Source organism: Microcebus murinus, unplaced genomic scaffold, assembly GCF_040939455.1.
Source record: "Microcebus murinus isolate Inina unplaced genomic scaffold, M.murinus_Inina_mat1.0 scaf029_hap2_Mmur4.0, whole genome shotgun sequence".
Classification (NCBI taxonomy): Eukaryota; Metazoa; Chordata; class Mammalia; order Primates; family Cheirogaleidae; genus Microcebus; species Microcebus murinus.
In genome coordinates this window covers 123,202-141,785 of record NW_027438975.1, presented here as the reverse complement: position 1 = coordinate 141,785, position 18,584 = coordinate 123,202, and the positions used below count along the sequence as shown (strand labels likewise).

General features: G+C 62.3%; 5 pseudogenes; all 5 read right to left on the bottom strand.

Moving 5' to 3' along the window:
• Window positions 1-2,678: 2,678 nt before the first annotated feature.
• On the bottom strand, window positions 2,679-2,797 carry LOC142868327 (uncharacterized; annotated as a pseudogene).
• A 3,820-nt stretch (window positions 2,798-6,617) lies between these two features.
• On the bottom strand, window positions 6,618-6,736 carry LOC142868325 (uncharacterized; annotated as a pseudogene).
• A 3,833-nt stretch (window positions 6,737-10,569) lies between these two features.
• LOC142868324 (uncharacterized) lies at window positions 10,570-10,688 on the bottom strand (annotated as a pseudogene).
• Window positions 10,689-14,519: 3,831 nt separating this feature from the next.
• On the bottom strand, window positions 14,520-14,638 carry LOC142868323 (uncharacterized; annotated as a pseudogene).
• Window positions 14,639-18,465: 3,827 nt separating this feature from the next.
• Window positions 18,466-18,584, bottom strand: LOC142868322 (uncharacterized; annotated as a pseudogene).

Sequence of the window (18,584 nt, the reverse complement as noted above, 5' to 3'; positions counted from 1 at the left end):
GCAGCTCCAGATGTTAAACCAAGGAGAAGCCAGGGAGTTCCCAACGCCCCAGGTGTCCTCAGCCCACGACTGGCTGCTGTGGGAATGCGAAGCCCGGCTCCTTGTCTCAGAGCGGGGCAACCAGGAGGTGTGATGTCCACCCCGGGGTTCCCAGGAGGATCAGACTGAAGCTGGGACTTGGCCTGAAAGTGTCCCCTCGCATGGCCACCCCCTTCCCCTTCCTGCACCTCTACTCCTGGTGCCCCTCCATCCAGGGGCCAGACCTTAAAGAGTCACCCGCAAGAGAATCCTGGTCCCAAAGGAGCCTTCTGGGGGACCCCTGCTGAGAGAGGTTGTGGGCATGGCCCGCTGGGGCTCTGCCCGACCCAGGGCTGAGAGATGCAACCTCCCAGCTCTGGGTCCCTGCAGGAAGTGTTGGCAAGCACAGGGCCAGTCCTCCAAAGGCCCAGGTGCAGGGAGCCCAGGCCAAGCATCCCGTGGAAGAAGCCACATGCTGTGCCACCCCGGGGAACACCACTGCAGGCCACGGCCCTTCCCACCTCCTCCTCCTCCTCCTCCTCCTCCTCCTCCTCCCACCCCGCCCCCGCCCCCACATGGCACAGGGCCCAGAGACACCTCAGACACTTGCTACCCAAAGTGCAAAGGGCATCAGTTGCTCCTCCAAACCCCCCCCCAGCCCAGCAGACCACGTTGTCCAGCCAGCCCCCGGGCCTCCCTGGGGTGCCCAGCACAAAAGTGCAGACACCCACCGGACCCTCAATCTCAGTTTTCGGATGTTTTTGCCACTCTAAGGACCCGCAGGCCAGCTGGGCCTTCTGGCAGGACAGAGAGCCCCGGAATCCGACGTGGAGAGCTGGGTATACGTCCCCATGAGGAGGCGGTCCCCACCTCCGCGGCTATCCCCTTGCGGGGAGCGGCAGCCGCGGGGCCTCAGAGAAGACACCAGGCTGGGCCCCCACGGCACAGCGGGAGCACGTCCCCCGCAGGCCACTTAGCGACGGCGGCCAGCCGGCGGACGGTTGGGTTGCACGAGACGCTGCGGCCGCCCTGCTACCGGGTTCCTGGGAGGGCGTCCTGGAACCAGCGTCCACACCAAGCCCTTGGAAGGCCCAGGCGACGGAGGAGCCCCGTCAGGCAGGGGCCGAGGACGGTGACGGCCCGGGCGGGGACGAGCGTGTCAGGCAGGGGCAGAGGACGGTGACAGGTGATAGGCCGGGCGGGAAGGAGTCAGTCAGGCAGGGGCCGTGGAGGAGACGGGCTGGGTAAGGGTTAGGGTTAGTGTCAGGGCACAAGTCACAATCGCAAAGACCTGGAAGCCACCCGAGTGCCCATCGACCCACGAGTGGGTAAATAAAATGTGGCGCGTGGACACCACGGAGTGCTATTCGGCTATGAGGAGCAGCGGTGAGGGGGCACCTCTCGTGGTTCTCCTGGCCAGAGCTGGAACCCGTTCCAGTAAGCCAAGTATCCCAAGAATGGACACACGAGCACCACGTGCTCGCGCTCACCAGCAAATGGGTACGAACCGATGGACACCTAAGTGGACACAGAGGAATCACCTTCTTCGGGTGGGTGTCGGGCGGGTGGGGGGAGGGGATGGGCATACACATCCATTAGGAATGGGGTGGGTACGCACCGACTGGGGGATGGGCGCACTTGAAGCTCTGACCCGAGGGGGGAGGCTGGGAGAGGGCAACGCACCCGACCTTAACATTGGTGCCCCCACAATATGCTGGAACAACATGAGAGGTAAATGAATAAGAACACGGGGGGGGGAGGGGGGCACGGGCAACACATGTCACCTTAATACTTGGACTCCCATCATCTGCTTGAAAAGAGAGAGAAAAGAAAATGCAATAATAGAGATAAGAGACACTTTTTAAAAATAATGAATCCGGCCGGGCGCTGTGGCTCACGCCTGTAATCCTAGCTCTTGGGAGGCCGAGGCGGGCGGATTGCTCAAGGTCAGGAGTTCAAAACCAGCCTGAGCAAGAGCGAGACCCCGTCTCTACTATAAATAGAAAGAAATTAATTGGCCAACTGATATATATATAAAAAATTAGCGGGGCATGGTGGCGCATGCCTGCAGTCCCAGCTACCCTGGAGGCTGAGGCAGAAGGATCACTCGAGCCCAGGAGTTTGAAGTTGCTGTGAGCTAGGCTGACGCCACGGCACTCACTCTAGCCTGGGCAACAAACTGAGACTCTGTCTCAAAAAAAAAAAAAAAAAAAATGAATCCGAAGAGAAAAGTAAAAGGAGGCCTGTGGAGCAGGTCTGGGTGTGACTCCGGATCCCCGAACATCAGGTGCCACCACCAAAGATTCCTACGTGTAGCCCATAGAACCCCAAAAGCAACGGGAGGAGTTCTGGTCACATACTCCCTCAAAATGACATCCTGGCCTTCTTCTGGAACTCCCTCCCCTCTCAGACTCTCAAGGTTTCCTCCAGCGTGTCGGCTCCCACAGAGCAGACCTTTGGTCTGAGACCTGACTGTCCAGAAGCCACGCATGCTGCCGCGTGGCGGCGGTGTCACGGCTCGGGACAAGAGGAGGCCCAACGGCGCGGGCTGGGGCGCCAGGCACCGCGGCGGGCGCTGAGGGTGGGGGTCACCCCCACCCCGGGCCGCCCCCGCACTCCCAGAAACGCGACAGAACCAGAGGCAAAAAAAAAAAAGAAGAAGCCTACGGCACCCGGTATTCCCGGGCGGTCTCCCATCCAAGTTCTAACCAGGCCCGACCCTGCTTAGCTTCCGAGACCAGACGGGATCGGGCGCGTTCGGGGTGGTGTGGCCGTGGACGGCGGAGGGCGCCCCTGCCCCGCTCAAGAAGCCGAGCCTCTCTGCGCTTCCCCGCCGCCTCCTCCCGCCCCAGGCCCCGCGCCGGGTCGGGCCTGTTGAGTTCGCCGGCCGGGTCCCGCGGGCTCCGAGGGACGGGGGGTGACAGGCGGGGCGGGCAGGGAGCGGCGGGCCGGGGTTGGGGGCTGTCTCTGTACACACACACACTCACACTCACACTCACTCACACTCACACAAGATGCGCCTCCACGGCTGGACCCGCCAAGGTGGAGACCTTCAAGCCCCCCTCCTCTCCTCGCCTGGCCTCCTTCACCTCCCCGCCCCCCACCCCCAGCGCGCCGGGGCCGCAGACTGCGCACGGGCGGGAGGGGCGGGGCGCTCGCCCTTTGACCCCAGCCAGGGGCGGCCCTCCCCCACAACCCCTTTCAGCTGCGCCCCCCACCCTGTGGCCCGGCGGCCGCCTATTCCCCCGGGCCAGGGCTGGGGCACAGCGCACGGGGGAGGGGAGCCAGTGTATGGGGCGTCTCTCTCTCTCGGGATGTGTCCCATGGGTGGGGTGGGGTGGGGTGGCGTGGTTTGTGGGGCGCTGAAGAAATCAGTCCCCTCCATCTCCTCCCTCTGGAAAACACCCAAGCCCTTGGAGAACTGCCCGCACCGCTACCGTGGGGGCCGGGACCCTCCTCTGTGTCCTCCTGTGGCCCAGTCCAAGGGGCCTGGGCCTGGCCGGGGCTGCACTGGACCCCAACCACCCTGGCGTGTGGACTCGCTAAAAATCGGCCATTAGATATTGGATTCCAGCGTCATTGAGGTCATTTCACTAATGAGTGCACCGCAAAGAGTTTCCTAATCCATCTGTGAGGGTGGCAACCGAAAGAGAATTTTAGAGCTGACAGAATAGGCGAGGAAAGGCATAGGAGATTTCCACACCCAGTAAGGAAGCCTTTCCCGAAGTGGAAGAAAGAAAGGAGCAAACAGAGACACCGGTAGCCCGCCCGGATCAGAGTCTGCCCCTGAGAGAAAGTACCCTGACCAGGTTCACCCGTGGGTGGGTCGCGAGCTAGCGGCATTCAGAAGAGCGAGGCCCGCAGTCTGTGCAGAAGACACCTGCACTCGGGTGTGTGTGGCGGCACAATTCACAAGCAGCTCCAGATGTTAAACCAAGGAGAAGCCAGGGAGTTCCCAACGCCCCAGGTGTCCTCAGCCCACGACTGGCTGCTGTGGGAATGCGAAGCCCGGCTCCTTGTCTCAGAGCGGGGCAACCAGGAGGTGTGATGTCCACCCCGGGGTTCCCAGGAGGATCAGACTGAAGCTGGGACTTGGCCTGAAAGTGTCCCCTCGCATGGCCACCCCCTTCCCCTTCCTGCTCCTCTACTCCTGGTGCCCCTCCATCCAGGGGCCAGACCTTAAAGAGTCACCCGCAAGAGAATCCTGGTCCCAAAGGAGCCTTCTGGGGGACCCCTGCTGAGAGAGGTTGTGGGCATGGCCCGCTGGGGCTCTGCCCGACCCAGGGCTGAGAGATGCAACCTCCCAGCTCTGGGTCCCTGCAGGAAGTGTTGGCAAGCACAGGGCCAGTCCTCCAAAGGCCCAGGTGCAGGGAGCCCAGGCCAAGCAGCCTGTGGAAGAAGCCACATGCTGTGCCACCCCGGGGAACACCACTGCAGGCCACGGCCCTTCCCACCTCCTCCTCCTCCTCCTCCTCCTCCTCCTCCCACCCCGCCCCCGCCCCCGCCCCCACATGGCACAGGGCCCAGAGACACCTCAGACACTTGCTACCCAAAGTGCAAAGGGCATCAGTTGCTCCTCCAAACCCCCCCCCCCAGCCCAGCAGACCACGTTGTCCAGCCAGCCCCCGGGCCTCCCTGGGGTGCCCAGCACAAAAGTGCAGACACCCACCGGACCCTCAATCTCAGTTTTCGGATGTTTTTGCCACTCTAAGGACCCGCAGGCCAGCTGGGCCTTCTGGCAGGACAGAGAGCCCCGGAATCCGACGTGGAGAGCTGGGTATACGTCCCCATGAGGAGGCGGTCCCCACCTCCGCGGCTATCCCCTTGCGGGGAGCGGCAGCCGCGGGGCCTCAGAGAAGACACCAGGCTGGGCCCCCACGGCACAGCGGGAGCACGTCCCCCGCAGGCCACTTAGCGACGGCGGCCAGCCGGCGGACGGTTGGGTTGCACGAGACGCTGCGGCCGCCCTGCTACCGGGTTCCTGGGAGGGCGTCCTGGAACCAGCGTCCACACCAAGCCCTTGGAAGGCCCAGGCGACGGAGGAGCCCCGTCAGGCAGGGGCCGAGGACGGTGACGGCCCGGGCGGGGACGAGCGTGTCAGGCAGGGGCAGAGGACGGTGACAGGTGATAGGCCGGGCGGGAAGGAGTCAGTCAGGCAGGGGCCGTGGAGGAGACGGGCTGGGTAAGGGTTAGGGTTAGTGTCAGGGCACAAGTCACAATCGCAAAGACCTGGAAGCCACCCGAGTGCCCATCGACCCACGAGTGGGTAAATAAAATGTGGCGCGTGGACACCACGGAGTGCTATTCGGCTATGAGGAGCAGCGGTGAGGGGGCACCTCTCGTGGTTCTCCTGGCCAGAGCTGGAACCCGTTCCAGTAAGCCAAGTATCCCAAGAATGGACACACGAGCACCACGTGCTCGCGCTCACCAGCAAATGGGTACGAACCGATGGACACCTAAGTGGACACAGAGGAATCACCTTCTTCGGGTGGGTGTCGGGCGGGTGGGGGGAGGGGATGGGCATACACATCCATTAGGAATGGGGTGGGTACGCACCGACTGGGGGATGGGCGCACTTGAAGCTCTGACCCGAGGGGGGAGGCTGGGAGAGGGCAACGCACCCGACCTTAACATTGGTGCCCCCACAATATGCTGGAACAACATGAGAGGTAAATGAATAAGAACACGGGGGGGGGGAGGGGGGCACGGGCAACACATGTCACCTTAATACTTGGACTCCCATCATCTGCTTGAAAAGAGAGAGAAAAGAAAATGCAATAATAGAGATAAGAGACACTTTTTAAAAATAATGAATCCGGCCGGGCGCTGTGGCTCACGCCTGTAATCCTAGCTCTTGGGAGGCCGAGGCGGGCGGATTGCTCAAGGTCAGGAGTTCAAAACCAGCCTGAGCAAGAGCGAGACCCCGTCTCTACTATAAATAGAAAGAAATTAATTGGCCAACTGATATATATATAAAAAATTAGCGGGGCATGGTGGCGCATGCCTGCAGTCCCAGCTACCCTGGAGGCTGAGGCAGAAGGATCACTCGAGCCCAGGAGTTTGAAGTTGCTGTGAGCTAGGCTGACGCCACGGCACTCACTCTAGCCTGGGCAACAAACCGAGACTCTGTCTCAAAAAAAAAAAAAAAAAAAATGAATCCGAAGAGAAAAGTAAAAGGAGGCCTGTGGAGCAGGTCTGGGTGTGACTCCGGATCCCCGAACATCAGGTGCCACCACCAAAGATTCCTACGTGTAGCCCATAGAACCCCAAAAGCAACGGGAGGAGTTCTGGTCACATACTCCCTCAAAATGACATCCTGGCCTTCTTCTGGAACTCCCTCCCCTCTCAGACTCTCAAGGTTTCCTCCAGCGTGTCGGCTCCCACAGAGCAGACCTTTGGTCTGAGACCTGACTGTCCAGAAGCCACGCATGCTGCCGCGTGGCGGCGGTGTCACGGCTCGGGACAAGAGGAGGCCCAACGGCGCGGGCTGGGGCGCCAGGCACCGCGGCGGGCGCTGAGGGTGGGGGTCACCCCCACCCCGGGCCGCCCCCGCACTCCCAGAAACGCGACAGAACCAGAGGCAAAAAAAAAAAAGAAGAAGCCTACGGCACCCGGTATTCCCGGGCGGTCTCCCATCCAAGTTCTAACCAGGCCCGACCCTGCTTAGCTTCCGAGACCAGACGGGATCGGGCGCGTTCGGGGTGGTGTGGCCGTGGACGGCGGAGGGCGCCCCTGCCCCGCTCAAGAAGCCGAGCCTCTCTGCGCTTCCCCGCCGCCTCCTCCCGCCCCAGGCCCCGCGCCGGGTCGGGCCTGTTGAGTTCGCCGGCCGGGTCCCGCGGGCTCCGAGGGACGGGGGGTGACAGGCGGGGCGGGCAGGGAGCGGCGGGCCGGGGTTGGGGGCTGTCTCTGTACACACACACACTCACACTCACACTCACTCACTCACTCACACTCACACAAGATGCGCCTCCACGGCTGGACCCGCCCAGGTGGAGACCTTCAAGCCCCCCTCCTCTCCTCGCCTGGCCTCCTTCACCTCCCCGCCCCCCACCCCCAGCGCGCCGGGGCCGCAGACTGCGCACGGGGCGGGAGGGGCGGGGCGCTCGCCCTTTGACCCCAGCCAGGGGCGGCCCTCCCCCACAACCCCTTTCAGCTGCGCCCCCCACCCTGTGGCCCGGCGGCCGCCTATTCCCCCGGGCCAGGGCTGGGGCACAGCGCACGGGGGAGGGGAGCCAGTGTATGGGGCGTCTCTCTCTCTCTCTCGGGATGTGTCCCATGGGTGGGGTGGGGTGGGGTGGCGTGGTTTGTGGGGCGCTGAAGAAATCAGTCCCCTCCATCTCCTCCCTCTGGAAAACACCCAAGCCCTTGGAGAACTGCCCGCACCGCTACCGTGGGGGCCGGGACCCTCCTCTGTGTCCTCCTGTGGCCCAGTCCAAGGGGCCTGGGCCTGGCCGGGGCTGCACTGGACCCCAACCACCCTGGCGTGTGGACTCGCTAAAAATCGGCCATTAGATATTGGATTCCAGCGTCATTGAGGTCATTTCACTAATGAGTGCACCGCAAAGAGTTTCCTAATCCATCTGTGAGGGTGGCAACCGAAAGAGAATTTTAGAGCTGACAGAATAGGCGAGGAAAGGCATAGGAGATTTCCACACCCAGTAAGGAAGCCTTTCCCGAAGTGGAAGAAAGAAAGGAGCAAACAGAGACACCGGTAGCCCGCCCGGATCAGAGTCTGCCCCTGAGAGAAAGTACCCTGACCAGGTTCACCCGTGGGTGGGTCGCGAGCTAGCGGCATTCAGAAGAGCGAGGCCCGCAGTCTGTGCAGAAGACACCTGCACTCGGGTGTGTGTGGCGGCACAATTCACAAGCAGCTCCAGATGTTAAACCAAGGAGAAGCCAGGGAGTTCCCAACGCCCCAGGTGTCCTCAGCCCACGACTGGCTGCTGTGGGAATGCGAAGCCCGGCTCCTTGTCTCAGAGCGGGGCAACCAGGAGGTGTGATGTCCACCCCGGGGTTCCCAGGAGGATCAGACTGAAGCTGGGACTTGGCCTGAAAGTGTCCCCTCGCATGGCCACCCCCTTCCCCTTCCTGCACCTCTACTCCTGGTGCCCCTCCATCCAGGGGCCAGACCTTAAAGAGTCACCCGCAAGAGAATCCTGGTCCCAAAGGAGCCTTCTGGGGGACCCCTGCTGAGAGAGGTTGTGGGCATGGCCCGCTGGGGCTCTGCCCGACCCAGGGCTGAGAGATGCAACCTCCCAGCTCTGGGTCCCTGCAGGAAGTGTTGGCAAGCACAGGGCCAGTCCTCCAAAGGCCCAGGTGCAGGGAGCCCAGGCCAAGCATCCCGTGGAAGAAGCCACATGCTGTGCCACCCCGGGGAACACCACTGCAGGCCACGGCCCTTCCCACCTCCTCCTCCTCCTCCTCCTCCTCCTCCTCCTCCTCCTCCCACCCCGCCCCCGCCCCCACATGGCACAGGGCCCAGAGACACCTCAGACACTTGCTACCCAAAGTGCAAAGGGCATCAGTTGCTCCTCCAAACCCCCCCCCAGCCCAGCAGACCACGTTGTCCAGCCAGCCCCCGGGCCTCCCTGGGGTGCCCAGCACAAAAGTGCAGACACCCACCGGACCCTCAATCTCAGTTTTCGGATGTTTTTGCCACTCTAAGGACCCGCAGGCCAGCTGGGCCTTCTGGCAGGACAGAGAGCCCCGGAATCCGACGTGGAGAGCTGGGTATACGTCCCCATGAGGAGGCGGTCCCCACCTCCGCGGCTATCCCCTTGCGGGGAGCGGCAGCCGCGGGGCCTCAGAGAAGACACCAGGCTGGGCCCCCACGGCACAGCGGGAGCACGTCCCCCGCAGGCCACTTAGCGACGGCGGCCAGCCGGCGGACGGTTGGGTTGCACGAGACGCTGCGGCCGCCCTGCTACCGGGTTCCTGGGAGGGCGTCCTGGAACCAGCGTCCACACCAAGCCCTTGGAAGGCCCAGGCGACGGAGGAGCCCCGTCAGGCAGGGGCCGAGGACGGTGACGGCCCGGGCGGGGACGAGCGTGTCAGGCAGGGGCAGAGGACGGTGACAGGTGATAGGCCGGGCGGGAAGGAGTCAGTCAGGCAGGGGCCGTGGAGGAGACGGGCTGGGTAAGGGTTAGGGTTAGTGTCAGGGCACAAGTCACAATCGCAAAGACCTGGAAGCCACCCGAGTGCCCATCGACCCACGAGTGGGTAAATAAAATGTGGCGCGTGGACACCACGGAGTGCTATTCGGCTATGAGGAGCAGCGGTGAGGGGGCACCTCTCGTGGTTCTCCTGGCCAGAGCTGGAACCCGTTCCAGTAAGCCAAGTATCCCAAGAATGGACACACGAGCACCACGTGCTCGCGCTCACCAGCAAATGGGTACGAACCGATGGACACCTAAGTGGACACAGAGGAATCACCTTCTTCGGGTGGGTGTCGGGCGGGTGGGGGGAGGGGATGGGCATACACATCCATTAGGAATGGGGTGGGTACGCACCGACTGGGGGATGGGCGCACTTGAAGCTCTGACCCGAGGGGGGAGGCTGGGAGAGGGCAACGCACCCGACCTTAACATTGGTGCCCCCACAATATGCTGGAACAACATGAGAGGTAAATGAATAAGAACACGGGGGGGGGGAGGGGGGCACGGGCAACACATGTCACCTTAATACTTGGACTCCCATCATCTGCTTGAAAAGAGAGAGAAAAGAAAATGCAATAATAGAGATAAGAGACACTTTTTAAAAATAATGAATCCGGCCGGGCGCTGTGGCTCACGCCTGTAATCCTAGCTCTTGGGAGGCCGAGGCGGGCGGATTGCTCAAGGTCAGGAGTTCAAAACCAGCCTGAGCAAGAGCGAGACCCCGTCTCTACTATAAATAGAAAGAAATTAATTGGCCAACTGATATATATATAAAAAATTAGCGGGGCATGGTGGCGCATGCCTGCAGTCCCAGCTACCCTGGAGGCTGAGGCAGAAGGATCACTGGAGCCCAGGAGTTTGAAGTTGCTGTGAGCTAGGCTGACGCCACGGCACTCACTCTAGCCTGGGCAACAAACCGAGACTCTGTCTCAAAAAAAAAAAAAAAAAAATGAATCCGAAGAGAAAAGTAAAAGGAGGCCTGTGGAGCAGGTCTGGGTGTGACTCCGGATCCCCGAACATCAGGTGCCACCACCAAAGATTCCTACGTGTAGCCCATAGAACCCCAAAAGCAACGGGAGGAGTTCTGGTCACATACTCCCTCAAAATGACATCCTGGCCTTCTTCTGGAACTCCCTCCCCTCTCAGACTCTCAAGGTTTCCTCCAGCGTGTCGGCTCCCACAGAGCAGACCTTTGGTCTGAGACCTGACTGTCCAGAAGCCACGCATGCTGCCGCGTGGCGGCGGTGTCACGGCTCGGGACAAGAGGAGGCCCAACGGCGCGGGCTGGGGCGCCAGGCACCGCGGCGGGCGCTGAGGGTGGGGGTCACCCCCACCCCGGGCCGCCCCCGCACTCCCAGAAACGCGACAGAACCAGAGGCAAAAAAAAAAAAGAAGAAGCCTACGGCACCCGGTATTCCCGGGCGGTCTCCCATCCAAGTTCTAACCAGGCCCGACCCTGCTTAGCTTCCGAGACCAGACGGGATCGGGCGCGTTCGGGGTGGTGTGGCCGTGGACGGCGGAGGGCGCCCCTGCCCCGCTCAAGAAGCCGAGCCTCTCTGCGCTTCCCCGCCGCCTCCTCCCGCCCCAGGCCCCGCGCCGGGTCGGGCCTGTTGAGTTCGCCGGCCGGGTCCCGCGGGCTCCGAGGGACGGGGGGTGACAGGCGGGGCGGGCAGGGAGCGGCGGGCCGGGGTTGGGGGCTGTCTCTGTACACACACACACTCACACTCACACTCACTCACTCACTCACACTCACACAAGATGCGCCTCCACGGCTGGACCCGCCAAGGTGGAGACCTTCAAGCCCCCCTCCTCTCCTCGCCTGGCCTCCTTCACCTCCCCGCCCCCCACCCCCAGCGCGCCGGGGCCGCAGACTGCGCACGGGCGGGAGGGGCGGGGCGCTCGCCCTTTGACCCCAGCCAGGGGCGGCCCTCCCCCACAACCCCTTTCAGCTGCGCCCCCCACCCTGTGGCCCGGCGGCCGCCTATTCCCCCGGGCCAGGGCTGGGGCACAGCGCACGGGGGAGGGGAGCCAGTGTATGGGGCGTCTCTCTCTCTCTCGGGATGTGTCCCATGGGTGGGGTGGGGTGGGGTGGCGTGGTTTGTGGGGCGCTGAAGAAATCAGTCCCCTCCATCTCCTCCCTCTGGAAAACACCCAAGCCCTTGGAGAACTGCCCGCACCGCTACCGTGGGGGCCGGGACCCTCCTCTGTGTCCTCCTGTGGCCCAGTCCAAGGGGCCTGGGCCTGGCCGGGGCTGCACTGGACCCCAACCACCCTGGCGTGTGGACTCGCTAAAAATCGGCCATTAGATATTGGATTCCAGCGTCATTGAGGTCATTTCACTAATGAGTGCACCGCAAAGAGTTTCCTAATCCATCTGTGAGGGTGGCAACCGAAAGAGAATTTTAGAGCTGACAGAATAGGCGAGGAAAGGCATAGGAGATTTCCACACCCAGTAAGGAAGCCTTTCCCGAAGTGGAAGAAAGAAAGGAGCAAACAGAGACACCGGTAGCCCGCCCGGATCAGAGTCTGCCCCTGAGAGAAAGTACCCTGACCAGGTTCACCCGTGGGTGGGTCGCGAGCTAGCGGCATTCAGAAGAGCGAGGCCCGCAGTCTGTGCAGAAGACACCTGCACTCGGGTGTGTGTGGCGGCACAATTCACAAGCAGCTCCAGATGTTAAACCAAGGAGAAGCCAGGGAGTTCCCAACGCCCCAGGTGTCCTCAGCCCACGACTGGCTGCTGTGGGAATGCGAAGCCCGGCTCCTTGTCTCAGAGCGGGGCAACCAGGAGGTGTGATGTCCACCCCGGGGTTCCCAGGAGGATCAGACTGAAGCTGGGACTTGGCCTGAAAGTGTCCCCTCGCATGGCCACCCCCTTCCCCTTCCTGCACCTCTACTCCTGGTGCCCCTCCATCCAGGGGCCAGACCTTAAAGAGTCACCCGCAAGAGAATCCTGGTCCCAAAGGAGCCTTCTGGGGGACCCCTGCTGAGAGAGGTTGTGGGCATGGCCCGCTGGGGCTCTGCCCGACCCAGGGCTGAGAGATGCAACCTCCCAGCTCTGGGTCCCTGCAGGAAGTGTTGGCAAGCACAGGGCCAGTCCTCCAAAGGCCCAGGTGCAGGGAGCCCAGGCCAAGCATCCCGTGGAAGAAGCCACATGCTGTGCCACCCCGGGGAACACCACTGCAGGCCACGGCCCTTCCCACCTCCTCCTCCTCCTCCTCCTCCTCCTCCTCCCACCCCGCCCCCGCCCCCGCCCCCACATGGCACAGGGCCCAGAGACACCTCAGACACTTGCTACCCAAAGTGCAAAGGGCATCAGTTGCTCCTCCAAACCCCCCCCCCCAGCCCAGCAGACCACGTTGTCCAGCCAGCCCCCGGGCCTCCCTGGGGTGCCCAGCACAAAAGTGCAGACACCCACCGGACCCTCAATCTCAGTTTTCGGATGTTTTTGCCACTCTAAGGACCCGCAGGCCAGCTGGGCCTTCTGGCAGGACAGAGAGCCCCGGAATCCGACGTGGAGAGCTGGGTATACGTCCCCATGAGGAGGCGGTCCCCACCTCCGCGGCTATCCCCTTGCGGGGAGCGGCAGCCGCGGGGCCTCAGAGAAGACACCAGGCTGGGCCCCCACGGCACAGCGGGAGCACGTCCCCCGCAGGCCACTTAGCGACGGCGGCCAGCCGGCGGACGGTTGGGTTGCACGAGACGCTGCGGCCGCCCTGCTACCGGGTTCCTGGGAGGGCGTCCTGGAACCAGCGTCCACACCAAGCCCTTGGAAGGCCCAGGCGACGGAGGAGCCCCGTCAGGCAGGGGCCGAGGACGGTGACGGCCCGGGCGGGGACGAGCGTGTCAGGCAGGGGCAGAGGACGGTGACAGGTGATAGGCCGGGCGGGAAGGAGTCAGTCAGGCAGGGGCCGTGGAGGAGACGGGCTGGGTAAGGGTTAGGGTTAGTGTCAGGGCACAAGTCACAATCGCAAAGACCTGGAAGCCACCCGAGTGCCCATCGACCCACGAGTGGGTAAATAAAATGTGGCGCGTGGACACCACGGAGTGCTATTCGGCTATGAGGAGCAGCGGTGAGGGGGCACCTCTCGTGGTTCTCCTGGCCAGAGCTGGAACCCGTTCCAGTAAGCCAAGTATCCCAAGAATGGACACACGAGCACCACGTGCTCGCGCTCACCAGCAAATGGGTACGAACCGATGGACACCTAAGTGGACACAGAGGAATCACCTTCTTCGGGTGGGTGTCGGGCGGGTGGGGGGAGGGGATGGGCATACACATCCATTAGGAATGGGGTGGGTACGCACCGACTGGGGGATGGGCGCACTTGAAGCTCTGACCCGAGGGGGGAGGCTGGGAGAGGGCAACGCACCCGACCTTAACATTGGTGCCCCCACAATATGCTGGAACAACATGAGAGGTAAATGAATAAGAACACGGGGGGGGGGAGGGGGGCACGGGCAACACATGTCACCTTAATACTTGGACTCCCATCATCTGCTTGAAAAGAGAGAGAAAAGAAAATGCAATAATAGAGATAAGAGACACTTTTTAAAAATAATGAATCCGGCCGGGCGCTGTGGCTCACGCCTGTAATCCTAGCTCTTGGGAGGCCGAGGCGGGCGGATTGCTCAAGGTCAGGAGTTCAAAACCAGCCTGAGCAAGAGCGAGACCCCGTCTCTACTATAAATAGAAAGAAATTAATTGGCCAACTGATATATATATAAAAAATTAGCGGGGCATGGTGGCGCATGCCTGCAGTCCCAGCTACCCTGGAGGCTGAGGCAGAAGGATCACTCGAGCCCAGGAGTTTGAAGTTGCTGTGAGCTAGGCTGACGCCACGGCACTCACTCTAGCCTGGGCAACAAACCGAGACTCTGTCTCAAAAAAAAAAAAAAAAAAAAATGAATCCGAAGAGAAAAGTAAAAGGAGGCCTGTGGAGCAGGTCTGGGTGTGACTCCGGATCCCCGAACATCAGGTGCCACCACCAAAGATTCCTACGTGTAGCCCATAGAACCCCAAAAGCAACGGGAGGAGTTCTGGTCACATACTCCCTCAAAATGACATCCTGGCCTTCTTCTGGAACTCCCTCCCCTCTCAGACTCTCAAGGTTTCCTCCAGCGTGTCGGCTCCCACAGAGCAGACCTTTGGTCTGAGACCTGACTGTCCAGAAGCCACGCATGCTGCCGCGTGGCGGCGGTGTCACGGCTCGGGACAAGAGGAGGCCCAACGGCGCGGGCTGGGGCGCCAGGCACCGCGGCGGGCGCTGAGGGTGGGGGTCACCCCCACCCCGGGCCGCCCCCGCACTCCCAGAAACGCGACAGAACCAGAGGCAAAAAAAAAAAAGAAGAAGCCTACGGCACCCGGTATTCCCGGGCGGTCTCCCATCCAAGTTCTAACCAGGCCCGACCCTGCTTAGCTTCCGAGACCAGACGGGATCGGGCGCGTTCGGGGTGGTGTGGCCGTGGACGGCGGAGGGCGCCCCTGCCCCGCTCAAGAAGCCGAGCCTCTCTGCGCTTCCCCGCCGCCTCCTCCCGCCCCAGGCCCCGCGCCGGGTCGGGCCTGTTGAGTTCGCCGGCCGGGTCCCGCGGGCTCCGAGGGACGGGGGGTGACAGGCGGGGCGGGCAGGGAGCGGCGGGCCGGGGTTGGGGGCTGTCTCTGTACACACACACACTCACACTCACACTCACTCACTCACTCACACTCACACAAGATGCGCCTCCATGGCTGGACCCGCCAAGGTGGAGACCTTCAAGCCCCCCTCCTCTCCTCGCCTGGCCTCCTTCACCTCCCCGCCCCCCACCCCCAGCGCGCCGGGGCCGCAGACTGCGCACGGGCGGGAGGGGCGGGGCGCTCGCCCTTTGACCCCAGCCAGGGGCGGCCCTCCCCCACAACCCCTTTCAGCTGCGCCCCCCACCCTGTGGCCCGGCGGCCGCCTATTCCCCCGGGCCAGGGCTGGGGCACAGCGCACGGGGAAGGGGAGCCAGTGTATGGGGCGTCTCTCTCTCTCGGGATGTGTCCCATGGGTGGGGTGGGGTGGGGTGGCGTGGTTTGTGGGGCGCTGAAGAAATCAGTCCCCTCCATCTCCTCCCTCTGGAAAACACCCAAGCCCTTGGAGAACTGCCCGCACCGCTACCGTGGGGGCCGGGACCCTCCTCTGTGTCCTCCTGTGGCCCAGTCCAAGGGGCCTGGGCCTGGCCGGGGCTGCACTGGACCCCAACCACCCTGGCGTGTGGACTCGCTAAAAATCGGCCATTAGATATTGGATTCCAGCGTCATTGAGGTCATTTCACTAATGAGTGCACCGCAAAGAGTTTCCTAATCCATCTGTGAGGGTGGCAACCGAAAGAGAATTTTAGAGCTGACAGAATAGGCGAGGAAAGGCATAGGAGATTTCCACACCCAGTAAGGAAGCCTTTCCCGAAGTGGAAGAAAGAAAGGAGCAAACAGAGACACCGGTAGCCCGCCCGGATCAGAGTCTGCCCCTGAGAGAAAGTACCCTGACCAGGTTCACCAGTGGGTGGGTCGCGAGCTAGCGGCACTCAGAAGAGCGAGGCCCGCAGTCTGTGCAGAAGACACCTGCACTCGGGTGTGTGTGGCGGCACAATTCACAAGCAGCTCCAGATGTTAAACCAAGGAGAAGCCAGGGAGTTCCCAACGCCCCAGGTGTCCTCAGCCCACGACTGGCTGCTGTGGGAATGCGAAGCCCGGCTCCTTGTCTCAGAGCGGGGCAACCAGGAGGTGTGATGTCCACCCCGGGGTTCCCAGGAGGATCAGACTGAAGCTGGGACTTGGCCTGAAAGTGTCCCCTCGCATGGCCACCCCCTTCCCCTTCCTGCTCCTCTACTCCTGGTGCCCCTCCATCCAGGGGCCAGACCTTAAAGAGTCACCCGCAAGAGAATCCTGGTCCCAAAGGAGCCTTCTGGGGGACCCCTGCTGAGAGAGGTTGTGGGCATGGCCCGCTGGGGCTCTGCCCGACCCAGGGCTGAGAGATGCAACCTCCCAGCTCTGGGTCCCTGCAGGAAGTGTTGGCAAGCACAGGGCCAGTCCTCCAAAGGCCCAGGTGCAGGGAGCCCAGGCCAAGCATCCCGTGGAAGAAGCCACATGCTGTGCCACCCCGGGGAACACCACTGCAGGCCACGTCCCTTCCCACCTCCTCCTCCTCCTCCTCCTCCTCCTCCTCCTCCTCCCACCCCGCCCCCGCCCCCACATGGCACAGGGCCCAGAGACACCTCAGACACTTGCTACCCAAAGTGCAAAGGGCATCAGTTGCTCCTCCAAACCCCCCCCCCAGCCCAGCAGACCACGTTGTCCAGCCAGCCCCCGGGCCTCCCTGGGGTGCCCAGCACAAAAGTGCAGACACCCACCGGACCCTCAATCTCAGTTTTCGGATGTTTTTGCCACTCTAAGGACCCGCAGGCCAGCTGGGCCTTCTGGCAGGACAGAGAGCCCCGGAATCCGACGTGGAGAGCTGGGTGTACGTCCCCATGAGGAGGCGGTCCCCACCTCCGCGGCTATCCCCTTGCGGGGAGCGGCAGCCGCGGGGCCTCAGAGAAGACACCAGGCTGGGCCCCCACGGCACAGCGGGAGCACGTCCCCCGCAGGCCACTTAGCGACGGCGGCCAGCCGGCGGACGGTTGGGTTGCACGAGAGGCTGCGGCCGCCCTGCTACCGGGTTCCTGGGAGGGCGTCCTGGAACCAGCGTCCACACCAAGCCCTTGGAAGGCCCAGGCGACGGAGGAGCCCCGTCAGGCAGGGGCCGAGGACGGTGACGGCCCGGGCGGGGACGAGCGTGTCAGGCAGGGGCAGAGGACGGTGACAGGTGATAGGCCGGGCGGGAAGGAGTCAGTCAGGCAGGGGCCGTGGAGGAGACGGGCTGGGTAAGGGTTAGGGTTAGTGTCAGGGCACAAGTCACAATCGCAAAGACCTGGAAGCCACCCGAGTGCCCATCGACCCACGAGTGGGTAAATAAAATGTGGCGCGTGGACACCACGGAGTGCTATTCGGCTATGAGGAGCAGCGGTGAGGGGGCACCTCTCGTGGTTCTCCTGGCCAGAGCTGGAACCCGTTCCAGTAAGCCAAGTATCCCAAGAATGGACACACGAGCACCACGTGCTCGCGCTCACCAGCAAATGGGTACGAACCGATGGACACCTAAGTGGACACAGAGGAATCACCTTCTTCGGGTGGGTGTCGGGCGGGTGGGGGGAGGGGATGGGCATACACATCCATTAGGAATGGGGTGGGTACGCACCGACTGGGGGATGGGCGCACTTGAAGCTCTGACCCGAGGGGGGAGGCTGGGAGAGGGCAACGCACCCGACCTTAACATTGGTGCCCCCACAATATGCTGGAACAACATGAGAGGTAAATGAATAAGAACACGGGGGGGGAGGGGGGCACGGGCAACACATGTCACCTTAATACTTGGACTCCCATCATCTGCTTGAAAAGAGAGAGAAAAGAAAATGCAATAATAGAGATAAGAGACACTTTTTAAAAATAATGAATCCGGCCGGGCGCTGTGGCTCACGCCTGTAATCCTAGCTCTTGGGAGGCCGAGGCGGGCGGATTGCTCAAGGTCAGGAGTTCAAAACCAGCCTGAGCAAGAGCGAGACCCCGTCTCTACTATAAATAGAAAGAAATTAATTGGCCAACTGATATATATATAAAAAATTAGCGGGGCATGGTGGCGCATGCCTGCAGTCCCAGCTACCCTGGAGGCTGAGGCAGAAGGATCACTCGAGCCCAGGAGTTTGAAGTTGCTGTGAGCTAGGCTAACGCCACGGCACTCACTCTAGCCTGGGCAACAAACCGAGACTCTGTCTCAAAAAAAAAAAAAAAAAAAAAATGAATCCGAAGAGAAAAGTAAAAGGAGGCCTGTGGAGCAGGTCTGGGTGTGACTCCGGATCCCCGAACATCAGGTGCCACCACCAAAGATTCCTACGTGTAGCCCATAGAACCCCAAAAGCAACGGGAGGAGTTCTGGTCACATACTCCCTCAAAATGACATCCTGGCCTTCTTCTGGAACTCCCTCCCCTCTCAGACTCTCAAGGTTTCCTCCAGCGTGTCGGCTCCCACAGAGCAGACCTTTGGTCTGAGACCTGACTGTCCAGAAGCCACGCATGCTGCCGCGTGGCGGCGGTGTCACGGCTCGGGACAAGAGGAGGCCCAACGGCGCGGGCTGGGGCGCCAGGCACCGCGGCGGGCGCTGAGGGTGGGGGTCACCCCCACCCCGGGCCGCCCCCGCACTCCCAGAAACGCGACAGAACCAGAGGCAAAAAAAAAAAAGAAGAAGCCTACGGCACCCGGTATTCCCGGGCGGTCTCCCATCCAAGTTCTAACCAGGCCCGACCCTGCTTAGCTTCCGAGACCAGACGGGATCGGGCGCGTTCGGGGTGGTGTGGCCGTGGAC